The sequence below is a fragment of the Chiloscyllium plagiosum genome, chromosome 49 (assembly GCF_004010195.1).
Source record: "Chiloscyllium plagiosum isolate BGI_BamShark_2017 chromosome 49, ASM401019v2, whole genome shotgun sequence".
In the NCBI taxonomy this organism is placed as follows: domain Eukaryota; kingdom Metazoa; phylum Chordata; class Chondrichthyes; order Orectolobiformes; family Hemiscylliidae; genus Chiloscyllium; species Chiloscyllium plagiosum.
This window is the reverse complement of record NC_057758.1, coordinates 5,513,525-5,527,640: the sequence shown is the minus strand read 5'-3', so window position 1 is coordinate 5,527,640 and position 14,116 is coordinate 5,513,525.

Genomic DNA, 14,116 nt, shown 5'->3' with positions numbered 1-14,116 from the left:
CCACAGTGACAGATACAGCCCCACAGTGACAGATACAGCCCCACAGTGACAGATACAGCCCCACAGTGAGAGACACAGCCCCACAGTGAGAGACACAGCCCCACAGTGAGAGACACAGCCCCACAGTGAGAGACACAGCCCCACAGTGAGAGACACAGCCCCACAGTGAGAGACACAGCCCCACAGTGAGAGACACAGCCCCACAGTGAGAGACACAGCCCCACAGTGAGAGACACAGCCCCACAGTGAGAGACACACAGCCTCAGTGAGAGACACAGCCCCACAGTGAGAGACACAGCCCCACAGTGAGAGACACAGGCCTACAGTGAGTGATACATCCCCACTGTGATAGATAAAGCCCCACTGTGAGAGACACTGCTCCACAGTGACAGATACAGCCCCACAGTGACAGATACAGCCCCACAGTGACAGATACAGCCCCACAGTGAGAGACACAGCCCCAAGGTGAGAGATACAGCCCCACAGTGAGAGATACAGCCCCACAGTGAGAGAGACAGCCTCACGGTGAGAGAAAAAGCCCCAGAGTGGAAGATATAGGCCTACAGTGAGAGATACAGCCCAAAAGTGAGAGATATAGCCCCACATTGAGATTTACCCCACAGTGAGCGATATGGCCTCACAGTGAGAGACACAACCCCACAGTGAGAGATACAGCCCCACATTGACAGATACAGCCTCACAGTGAGACACACAGCCCGACAGTAAGAGATACAGCCCCACAGTCAGAGACACAGCCCCAAGGTGAGAGATACAGCCCCAAGGTGAGAGATACAGCCCCACAGTGAGAGAGACAACCCCACAGTGAGAGATACAGGCCCACAGTGAGAGATACAGGCCCACAGTGACAGATACAGGCCCACAGTCTGAGACACAGGCCCACAGTGAGAGACACAGGCCCACAGTGAGAGACACAGGCCCACAGTGAGAGTTACACACCCACAATGAGAGATACAGCCCCACAGTGACTGGTACAACCCACAGTGAGAGATACAGCCCCACAGTGAGAGAAAAAGGCCCACAGTGAGAGATACAGGCCCACAGTGAGATACAGCCCAAAAGTGAGAGATATAGCCCCACATTGAGATATACCCCACAGTGTGCGATATGGCCTCCCAGTGAGAGACACATCCCCACAGTGAGAGACACAGCCCCACAATGACAGGTACAGACCACAGTGAGAGATGCAGCCCCTCGGTGACAGATACAGAACCACAATGTGAGATATAAAGCCACAGTGAGAGATACAGCCTCACGGGGGGAGAGACAACCCACAGTGAGAAATACAGCCCTACAGTGAGAGACACAACCCCACAGTGAGGGACACAGCCCCACAGTGACAGACGCAACCCCACAGTGACAGACGCAACCCCACAGTGACAGACGCAGCCCACAGTGAGAGATGCAGCCCCACAGTGAGAGGCACAGCCCCACATTGAGAGACACAGCCCCACAGTGAGAGACAGATACAGCCCCACAGTGAGGGACGCAGCCCCACAGTGAGGGACACAGCCCCACAGTGAAAGACACAACCCAACAGTGTGAGATGCAGCCCCACAGTGAGAGACTCAACCCCACAGTGAGACACACAGCCCCACAGTGTGAGATGCAGCCCCACAGTGAGAGACACAACCCACAGTGAGAGACACAGCCACACTGTGAGAGACACAGCCCCACAGTGAGAGATACAGACCCACAGTGAGAGATACAGCCCCACAGTGAGAGACACAACCCCACAGTGAGATATACAGACCCACAGTGAGAGACACAACCCCACAGTGAGACATATTGGCGATACACCCCACAGTGAGAGATACAGCCCCACAGTGCAGAGAGACACGCCCACAGTGACAGATACAGCCCACTGTGAGAGATACAGGCCCACAGTGACAAATACAGCCCACAGTGAGAGACACCACCCCAGAGTGACAGATACTGCCTTACTGTGAGAGATACAGCCCCACAGTGAGAGATACAGACCCACAGTGAGAGAAACATTCCCTATAGTGAGAGACACAGCCCCACAGTGAGAGATACATCCCCACAGTGAGAGAAAGCCCCACAGTGAGACACACAGCCCCACAGTGACAGATACAGCCCCACAGTGATAGATACAGCCCCACAGTGAGAGGCACAACCCATAGTGAGAGATACAGCCCCAGAGTGAGAGATACAGCCCCACAGTGAGAGATACAACCCCACAGTGAGACATATTGGCACTACAGTGAGAGATACAGCCCCACAGTGAGAGATACAGCCACACAGTGCAGAGAGACACGTCCACAGTGACAGATACAGCCCACAGTGAGAGATACAGGCCCACAGTGACAAATACAGCCCAAAAGTGAGAGACACCACCCCACAGTGTGCGATATGGCCTCACAGTGAGAGACACAACCCCACAGTGAGAGACACAGCCCCGCAATGACAGGTACAGACCATAGTGAGAGACCCTAGCCCATAGTGAGAGATGCAGCCCCTCGGTGACAGATATAGAACCACAATGAGAGATATAAATCCACAGTGAGAGATACAGCCTCACGGGGGGAGAGACAACCCACAGTGAGAGATACAGCCCCACAGTGAATGGTACGACCTCAGATTGAGTGAGACAACCCACAGTGAGACACACAGCCCCACAGTGAGACACACAGCCCAATAGTGAGACACACAGCCCCACAGTGAGAGAAAAAGCCCCAGAGTGGGACATATAGGCCCATAGTGTGAGATACAGGCCAAAAGTGAGAGATATAGCCCCACAATGAGATTTACCCCACAGTGAGCGATATTGCCTCACAGTGAGAGACACAACCCCACAGTGAGAGATACAGCCCCACATTGACAGATAGAGCCCTCTGTGAGAGATACAGCCGCACAGTGAGAGATACAGCCGCACAGTGAGAGACACAGGCCCAGAGTGAGAGACACAGGCCCACAGTGTGAGATACAGGTACACAGTGGGAGATATAATCGCCCAGTGAGAGATTCAGCCCCACAGTGAGAGACACGGAAACACTGTGACAGATACCGCCCCACATTGACAGATACAGCCCCACAGTGAGAGACACAGGCCTACAGTGAGTGAAACATCCCCATTGTGATAGATAAAGCCCCACTGTGAGAGACACTGCTCCACAGTGACAGATACAGTCCCACAGTGACAGATACAGTCCCACAGTGACAGATACAGCCCCCCAGTGAGAGATATAGCCCCCCAGTGAGAGACACGGAAACACTGTGACAGATACAGCCTCACAGTGAGAGACACAGCCTCACAGTGAGAGACACAGCCCCTTAGTGAGAGACACAGCCCCTTAGTGAGAGATACAGCCCCACAGTGAGAGACACAGCCCAACAGTGTGAGATACAAACCCACAGTGACAGATACAGCCCCACAGTGAGAGATACCGTCCCACAGTGAGAGATACCGTCCCACAGTGAGAGATACCATCCCATAGTGAGAATACCACACCACAGTGAGGATACAGCCCCACAGTGAGAGATACAGGCCTACAGTGAGAGATACATCCCCACTGTGATAGATAAAGCCCCAGTGTGAGAGACACTGCTCCACAGTGACAGGTACAGTCCCACAGTGACAGGTACAGTCCCACAGTGACAGGTACAGCCCCACGGTGAGAGATACAGCCCCAAGGTGAGAGATACAACCCCACAGTGAGAGATACAACCCCACGGTGAGAGATACAACCCCACGGTGAGAGATACAACCCCACGGTGAGAGATACAGGCCCACAGTGAGAGATACAGGCCCACAGTGAGAGATACAGGCCCACAGTGACAGATACAGGCCCATAGTGTGAGATACATGCCCACAGTGAGAGACACAGTCCCACAATGAGAGACACAGTCCCACAGTGAGAGTTACACCCCCACAATGAGAGACACAGCCCCACAGTGACTGGTACAACCCACAGTGAGAGATACAGCCCCACAGTGAGAGATACAGCCCCACAGTGAGAGATACAGCCCAAAAGTGAGAGATATAGCCCCACATTGACATATACCCCACAGTGTGCGATATGGCCTCACAGTGAGAGACACAACCCCACAGTGAGAGACACAGCCCCACAATGACAGGTACAGACCACAGTGAGAGACCCTAGCAAATAGTGAGAGATGCAGCCCCTCGGTGACAGATACAGAACCACAATGAGAGATATAAACCCACAGTGAGAGATACAGCCTCACGGGGGGAGAGACAACCCACAGTGAGAGATACAGAGCCCCACAGTGAATGGTACAACCTCAGATTGAGAGACACAACCCAACACTGAGAGACACAGCCCCACAGTGAGAGACACATCCCCACAGTGAGACACACAGCCCCACAGTGAGAGACACAATCCAACAGTGAGGGACACAGCCCCGCAGTGACAGACACAGCCCCACACTGAGAGATACAGCCCCACAGTGAGACACACATCCCCACAGTGAGGGATACAGCCCCACAGTGAGAGATACAGCCCCACAGTGAGAGAAACAAGACCACAGTGTGAGATACAACCCCACAGTCAGACACACGTCCCCACAGTGAGACACACGTCCCCACAGTGAGAGACACAGCCCCACAGTGAGACACACAGCCCCACAGTGAGACACACAGCCCCACAGTGAGAGACACAGACCCACAGTGAGAGACACAGACCCACAGTGAGAGAAACATTCCCTACAGTGAAAGATACAACCCACAGTGAGATACATGTCCCCACTGTGAGACACACAGCCCCACAGTGAGACACACAGCCCCACAGTGAGACACACAGCCCCACAGTGAGAGATACAGACCCAAAGTGAGAGATACAGCCCCACAGTGCTGAGAGACACGTCCACAGTGACAGATACAGCCCCACAGTGAGAGACAGTCCCATAGTGAGAGACACAACCCACAGTGAGACACACAGCACCACAGTGACAGATACAGCCCCACAGTGAGAGATACAGCCCCACAGTGAGAGATACAGCCCCACAATGAGACATATTGACACTACAGTGAGAGATACAGCCCCACAGTGAGTGATACAGCCCCGCAGTGCAGAGAGACATGTCCACAGTGACAGATACAGCCCAAAGTGAGAGATACTGGCCCACAGTGACAAATACAGCCCCACAGTGAGAGACACCACCCCACAGTGAGAGATACAGCATTACTGTGAGAGATACAGCCCCACAGTGAGAGACACACCCACAGTGAGAGACACACAGCCCCACAGTGAGACACACAGCCCCACAATGACAGGTACAGACCACAGTGAGAGACCCGAGCCCATAGTGAGAGATGCAGCCCCTCGGTGACAGATATAGAACCACAATGAGAGATATAAACCCACAGTGAGAGATACAGCCTCACGGGGGAGAGACAACCCACAGTGAGAGATACAGCCCCACAGTGAATGGTACGACCTCAGATTGAGTGAGACAACCCCACACTGAGAGACACAGCCCCACAGTGAGGGACACAGCCCCACAGTGAGAGATACAGCCCCACAGTGAGGGACACAGCCCCACAGTGAGAGATACCGCCCCACAGTGAGAGATACAGCCCCACAGTGAGAGATACAGCCCCACAGTGAGAGATACCGCCCCACAGTGAGAGATAACGCCCCACAGTAAGAGACACAGGCCTACAGTGAGTGATACATCCCCATTGTGATTGATAAAGCTCCACTGTGAGAGACACTGCTCCACAGTGACAGATACAGACCCACAGTGAGAGATATAGCCCCACAGTGAGAGATATAGCCCCACAGTGAGAGACACAGCCCCACAGTGAGAGATACAGTCCCACAATGAGAGATACAGCCCCACAGTGACTGGTACAACCCACATTGAGAGATACAGCCTTACAGTGAGGGACACAGCCCCACAGTGATATATACAGACCCACAGTGAGAGACACAATCCCACAGTGAGACATATTGGCACTACAGTGAGAGATACAGCCCCATAGTGAGAGATACAGCCCCACAGTGAGAGATACAGACCCACAGTGAGAGACACAACCCCATAGTGAGACATATTGGCACTACAGTGAGAGATACAGCCCCACAGTGAGAGATACAGCCCCACAGTGCAGAGAGACAGTTCCACAGTGACAGATACAGCCCACAGTGAGAGATACAGGCCCACAGTGACAAATACAGCCCCACAGTGAGAGACACCACCCCACAGTGTGCGATATGGCCTCACAGTGAGAGACACAACCCCACAGTGAGAGACACAACCCCACAATGAGAGACACAGCCCCACAATGACAGGTACAGACCATAGTGAGAGACCCTATCCCATAGTGAGAGATGCAGCCCCTCGGTGACAGATACAGAGCCACAATGAGAGATATAAACCCACAGTGAGAGATACAGCCCCACAGTGAATGGTACAACCTCAGATTGAGACACACAACGCCACAGTGAGGGACACAGCCCCACAGTGAGGGACGCAGCACCACAGTGTGAGATGCAGCCCCACAGTGAGACACACATCCCCACAGTGAGACACACATCACCACAGTGAGACACACATCCCCACAGTGAGAGATACAGCCCCACAGTGAGAGATGCAGCCCCACAGTGAGACACACAACCCCACAGTGAGACACACATCCCCACAGTGAGACACACATCCCCACAGTGAGAGACACAACCCCACAGTGAGAGACACAACCCACAGTGAGACAGACAGCCTCACAGTGAGACACACATCCCCACAGTGAGACACACATCCCCACAGTGAGAGACACAACCCCATAGTGAGAGACACAACCCCACAGTGAGAGACACAACCCACAGTGAGACACACAGCCCCACAGTGAGAGACACAGCCCACAGCGAGAGAAACATTCCCTACAGTGAAAGACACAACCCACAGTTAGAGACACAACGCCACAGTGAGACACACAGCCCCACAGTGGGAGACACAGCCCCACAGTGAGAGAAACATTCCCTCCAGTGAAAGATACAACCCACAGTGAGATACACGTCCCCACAGTGAAAGACACAACCCACAGTGTCAGATACAGCCCCACAGTGAGAGATACAGCCCCACAGTGAGAGATACAGACCCACAGTGAGAGATACAGCCCCTCAGTGAGAGATGCAGACCCACAGTGAGAGACACAACCCCACAGTGAGAAATAGTGGCATGACAGTGAGAGAGACAGCCCCACAGTGAGAGATACAGCCCCACAGTGCAGAGAGACACATCCACAGTGACAGATACAGCCCACAGTGAGAGATACAGGCCCACAGTGACAAATACAGCGCCACAGTGAGAGACACCACCCCACAGTGACAGATACAGCCTTACTGTGAGAGATACAGCCCCACAGTGAGAAATACAGCCCCAAAGTGAGAGATACAGCCCCACAGTGAGAGACACCACCCTACAGTGACAGATACAGCCCCACAGTGAGAGATACAGCCCCACAGTGAGAAATACAGCCCCACAGTGAGAGATACAGCCCCAAAGTGAGAGATACAGCCCCACAGTCAGAGATACTGGCACTACAGTGAGAGATACAGCCCCACAGTGAGAGATACAGCCCCACAGTGAATGACACAACACCACTGTGAGAGATACAGCCCCACAGTCAGAGATACTGGCACTACAGTGAGAGAGACACAGCCACACAGTGAGAGACACAGCCACACAGTGAGTGATACAGCCCCACAGTGAGAGCTACAGCCCCACAGTGCAGAGAGACACGTCCATAGTGACAAATACATCCCAATAGTGAGAGACACAGCCCCACAGTGACAGATACAGACTTACTGTAAGAGATACAGCCCCACAGTGACACATACAGACCCCCAGTGAGAGACATAGCCACAGTGTGAGAGATATAGTCCCACTGTGACAGATACAGACCCACAGTGAGAGATACAACCCAACAGTGAGAGATATACCCCCCACTGGGAGAGAGACAGCCTCACAGTGAGAGTCCCAGGCCCATAGTGAGAGACACAACCCCAGAGTGAGAGATATAGGCCCACAGTGAGAGATAAAACCCACAGTGACAGATACAGGCCCACAGTGTGAGGTATAGTCCCACAGTGAGAGACACAGCCCCATAATGAGAGACAGAGCCCCACAGTGAGAGTTACATCCCTACAATGAGAGATACAGGCCCACAGTGAGAGATACAGGCCCACAGCGAGAGATACAGCCCCACAGTGACTGGTACAGCCCCACAGTGAGAGATACACCCCCACAGTGAGAGATACACCCCCACAGTGAGAGATACAGCCCCACAGTGAGTGATACAGCCCCACAGTGAGAGACACAGCCCCACAGTGAGAGAAAAAGCCCCAGAGTGGGAGATATAGGCCCACAGTGAGAGATACAGCCCAAAAGTGAGAGATATAGCCCCACATTGAGATTTACCCCACAGTGAGCAATATGGCCTCACAGTGAGAGACACAACCCCACAGTGAGAGATACATCCCCAATTGACAGATACAGCCTCACAGTGAGACACACAGCCTGACAGTGTGAGATACAAACCCACAGTGACAGATAGAGCCCACAGTAAGAGATACACCCCACAGTGAGAGATAGAGCCACACAGTGAGAGACACAGGCCCAGAGTGAGAGACACAGCCCCACAGTGAGAGACACAGGGCCACTGTGTCAGATACAGTCCCACTGTGACAGATACAGCCCCACAGTGTGAGATACAGGTACACAGTGGGAGATATAATCCCACAGTGAGAGACACAGAAACACTGTGATAGATGCAGCCCCACAGTGAGAGATACACCCCCACATTGACAGATACAGCCTCACAGTGAGAAATACAGTCCACAGTGAGAGATACAGCCCCACAGTGAGAGACACAGCCCCACAGTGAGAGATACAGCCCCACAGTAGAGATACAGCCCCACAGTGAGAGATACCACCCCACAGTGAGAATACAGCCCCACCGTGAGAGATACAGGCCTACAGTGAGTGATACATCCTCACTGTGATAGATAAAGCCCCACAGTGTGAGATACAGGTACACAGTGGGAGATATAATCCTACAGTGAGAGACACAGAAACACTGTGATAGATACAGCCCCACAGTGAGAGATACACCCCCACATTGACAGATACAGCCTCACAGTGAGAAATACAGTCCACAATGAGAGATACAGCCCTACAGTGAGAGATACTGCTCCACAGTGACAGATACAGCCCCACAGTGAGAGATACAGCCCCAAGGTGAGAGATACAACCCCACAGTGAGAGATACAACCCCACAGTGAGAGATACAACCCCACAGTGAGAGACACAGTCGCACAGTGAGAGACACAGTCCCACAATGAGAGACACAGTCCCACAGTGAGAGATACCGGCTCACAGTAAGAGAGACAGCTCCACAGTAAGAGAAAAAGCCCCAGAGTGGGAGATACAGGCCCACAGTGAGAGATACAGGACCACAGGGAGAGATACAGCCCAAAAGTGAGAGATACAGCCCCACAGTGTGCGATATGGCCTCACAGTGAGAGACACAACCCCACAGTGAGAGATACAGCCCCACAATGACAGGTACAGACCACAGTGAGAGACCTTAGCCCATAGTGAGAGATGCAGCCCCACAGTGACAGATACAGACCACAATGAGAGAGATAAACCCACAGTGAGAGATACAGCCTCACGGGGGGAGAGACAACCCACAGTGTGAGATACAGCCCCACAGTGAATGGTACAACCTCAGATTAAGAGACACAACCCAACACTGAGAGACACAACCCAACACTGAGAGACACAACCCCACAGTGAGGGACACAGCCCCACAGTGAGAGATACAACCCCACAGGGAGACACAAAGCCCCACAGTGAGAGACACAATCCCACAGGGAGACACACAGCCCCACAGTGGGAGACACACAGCTCCACAGTGGGAGACACAACCCCACAGTGAGGGACACAACCCCACATTGAGAGACACTGCCCCATATCTGTCACTGTGGGTTGTGTCTTTCACTGTGGGGCTGTGTCTCACTGTGGGGCTGTATCTCTCACTGTGGGTTGTGTCTTTCACTGTAGGGAATGTTTCTCTCACTGTGGGTTTGTGTCTCTCACTGTGGGGCTGTATCTCTCACAGTAAGGCTCTATCTGTCACTGTGGGGTGGTGTCTCTCACTGTGGGGCTGTATTTGTCACTGTGGGCCTGTATCTCTCACTGTGGGGCTGTATCTCTCACTGTGGGCTGTGTCTCTCACTGTGGGGCTGTGTCTCTCACTGTGGGGCTGTGTCTCTCACTGTGGGACTGTGTCCCTCACTGTGGGACTGTGTCCCTCACTGTGGGGCTGTGTCTCTCACTGTGGGGCTGTGTGTCTCACTGTGGGTTGTGTGTCTCTCACTGTGGGGCTGTGTGTCTCTCACTGTGGGGCTGAGTCTCTCACTGTGGGGTTGTATCCCTCACTGTGGGGCTGTGTCCCTCACTGTGGGACTGTGTCCCTCACTGTGGGACTGTGTCCCTCACTGTGGGGCTGTGTCTCTCACTGTGGGACTGTGTCCCTCACTGTGGGACTGTGTCCCTCACTGTGGGGCTGTGTCCTTCACTGTGGGGCTGTGTCTCTCACTGTGGGGCTGTGTGTCTCGCTGTGGGACCTCACAGTGAGAGATACAGCCCCACAGTGAGAGATACAGCCCCACAGTGAGAGAAACAGGCCCACAGTGAGAGATACAGCCCAAAAGTGAGAGATATAGCCCCACATTGAGATATACCCCACAGTGTGCGATACAGCCTCACAGTGAGAGACACAACCCCACAGTGAGAGATACAGCCCCACAGTGAGAGACACAGCCCCACAGTGAGAGGTACAGACCACAGTGAGAGACCCTAGCCCATAGTGAGAGATGCAGCCCCACAGTGACAGATACAGAACCACAATGAGAGATATAAAACCACAGCGAGAGATACAGCCCCACAGTGAGATGTACAGACACACAGTGAGAGACACAACCCCACAGTGAGACGTATTGGCACTACAGTCAGAGATACAGCCCCACAGTGAGAGATACAGCCCCACAGTGCAGAGAGACACCACCCCACAGTGACAGATACAGTCCACAGTGAGAGATACAGCCCCACAGTGAGAGACACAGACCCACAGGGAGAGAAACATTCCCAATAGTGAAAGACACATCCCCACAGTGAGAGACACAGCCCCACAGTGAGAGACACAACCCCACAGTGAGAGGCACAACCCATAGTGAGAGATACAGCCCCACAGTGAGAGACACAGCCCCACAGTGAGAGACACAACCCCACAGTGAGACACACAGCCCCACAGTGAGACACACAGCCCCACAGTGATAGACACAACCCCACAGTGAGAGATACAGCCCCACAGTGAGAGATACAGCCCCACAGTGAGAGATACAGCCCCACAGTGACAGATACAAACCACAGTGAGAGATACAGCCCCAAAGTGAGAGATACAGCCCCTCAGTCAGAGACACAGCCCCACAGTCAGAGATACTGGCACAACAGTGAGAGATACAACCCCACTGTGAGAGATACACTCGCACAGTGTGAGATGCAGCCCCACAGTGAGAGACACATCCCCACAGTGAGACACACAGCCCCACAGTGACAGATACAGCCCTACAGTGACAGATACAGCCCTACAGTGAGTGATACAGCCACACAGTGAGAGACATAGCCCACAGTGAGAGACATAGCCCACAGTGAGAGACATAGCCCACAGTGAGAGATACAGCCCCACAGTGAGAGATACAGCCCCACAGTGAGAGATACGAACCACAGTGAGAGATACAGCCCCAAAGTGAGAGATACAGCCCCACAGTCAGAGATACAGCCCCACAGTCAGAGACACAGCCCCACAGTCAGAGATACTGGCACTACAGTGAGAGATACAGCCCCACAGTGAATGATACAACACCACTGTGAGAGAAACACCCCCACTGTGAGAGATACAGACCCACAGTGAGAGACACAACCCCACAGTGAGACATACTGGCACTACAATGAGACATACAGGTCCACAGTGAGAGATACAGGCCCACACTGAGAGACACAGCCACACAATGAGAGATACAGCCCCACAGTGAGAGATACAGCCCCACAGTGCAGAGAGACACGTCCACAGTGACAAATACATCCCAATAGTGAGAGACACAGCCCCACAGTGACAGATATAGCCTTACTGTGAGAGATACAGCCCCACAGTGACACATACAGACCCCCAGTGAGAGACATAGCCACAGTGTGAGAGATATAGTCCCACAGTGACAGATACAGACCCACAGTGAGAGATACAACCCAACAGTGAGAGATATACCCCCACTGGGAGAGAGACAGCCCCACAGTGAGAGTCCCAGGCCCATAGTGAGAGACACAACCCCACAGTGAGAGATCTAGGCCCACAGTGAGAGACACAGCCCCACAATGAGAGACAGAGCCCCACAGTGAGAGTTACATCCCCACAATGAGAGATACAGCCCCACAGTGAGAGATACAGCCCCACAGTGAGAGATACAGCCCCACAGTGAGAGACACAGCCTCACGGTGAGAGAAAAAGCCCCAGAGTGGGAGATACAGGCCCACAGTGAGAGATACAGGACCACAGTGAGAGATACAGCCAAAAGTGAGAGATATAGCCCCACATTGAGATTTACCCCACAGTGAGCGATATGGCCTCACAGTGAGAGACACAACCCCACAGTGAGAGATACAGCCCCACATTGACAGATACAACCTCAAAGTGAGAAATGCAGTCCACAGTGAGTGATACAGCCCCACAGTGAGTGATACAGCCCCACAGTGAGTGATACAGCCCCACCGTGAGAGACACAGCCCCACCGTGAGACACACAGCCTCACCGTGAGACACACAGCCCCACAGTGAGAGACATAACCCCACAGTGAGACACACAGCCCCACAGTGAGAGACACAGACCCACAATGAGAGAAACATTCCCTGCAGTGAAAGACACAACCCACAGTGAGATACACATCCCCACAGTGAGAGATACATCCCCACAGTGAGAGACACAACCCACAGTGAGAGACACAACCCCACAGTGAGAGATACAGCCCCACAGTGAGATATACAGACCCACAGTAAGAGACACAACCCCACAGTGAGACATATTGGCACTCCAGTCAGAGATACAGGCCCACAGTGCAGAGAGACACATCCACAGTGACAGATACAGCCCACAGTGAGAGATACAGGCCTACAGTGAGAGATACAGGCCCACAGTGAGAGACACCACCCCACAGTGACAGCTACAGCCTTACTGTGAGAAATACAGGCCCACGGTGAGAGAAACATTCCCTACAGTGAAAGACACAACCCACAGTGAGATACACATCCCCACAGTGAGAGATACCGGCCCACAGTGAGAGATACAGCTCCACAGTGAGAGATACAGCCCCACTGTGATAGATAAAGCCCCACTGTGAAAGACACAGCTCCACAGTGACAGATACAGCCCCACAGTGTAAGATACAGGGAAACAGTGGGAGATATAATCCCACAGTGAGAGATACAAACCCAGTGAGAGATTCATCCCCACAGTGAGAGACACAGAAACACTGTGACAGATACAGCCCCACTGTGAGAGATACAGCCCCACGTTGACAGATACAGCCTCACAGTGAGAAATACAGTCCGCAGTGAGAGATACAGCCCCACTGTGAGAGACACTGCTCCACAGTGACAGATACAGCCCCACACTGAGAGATATAGCCCCACACTGAGAGATATAGCCCCACAGTGAGAGATATAGCCCCACAGTGAGAGAAACTGCCCCACAGTGAGAGATACAGCCCCACAGTGCAGAGAGACACGTCCACAGTGACAGATACAGCCTACAGTGAGAGATACTGGCCCACAGTGACAAATACAGCCCCACAGTGAGAGACACCACCTCACAGTGAGAGATACAGCCTTACTGTGAGAGATACAGCCCCACAGTGAGAGATACAGCCCCACAGTGAGAGAAACATTCCCTACAGTGAAATACACAACCCACAGTGAGATACACATCCCCACAGTGAGAGATACAGCCCCACAGTGAGAGACACAACCCAAAGTGACAGATACACACGTCCACAGTGACAGA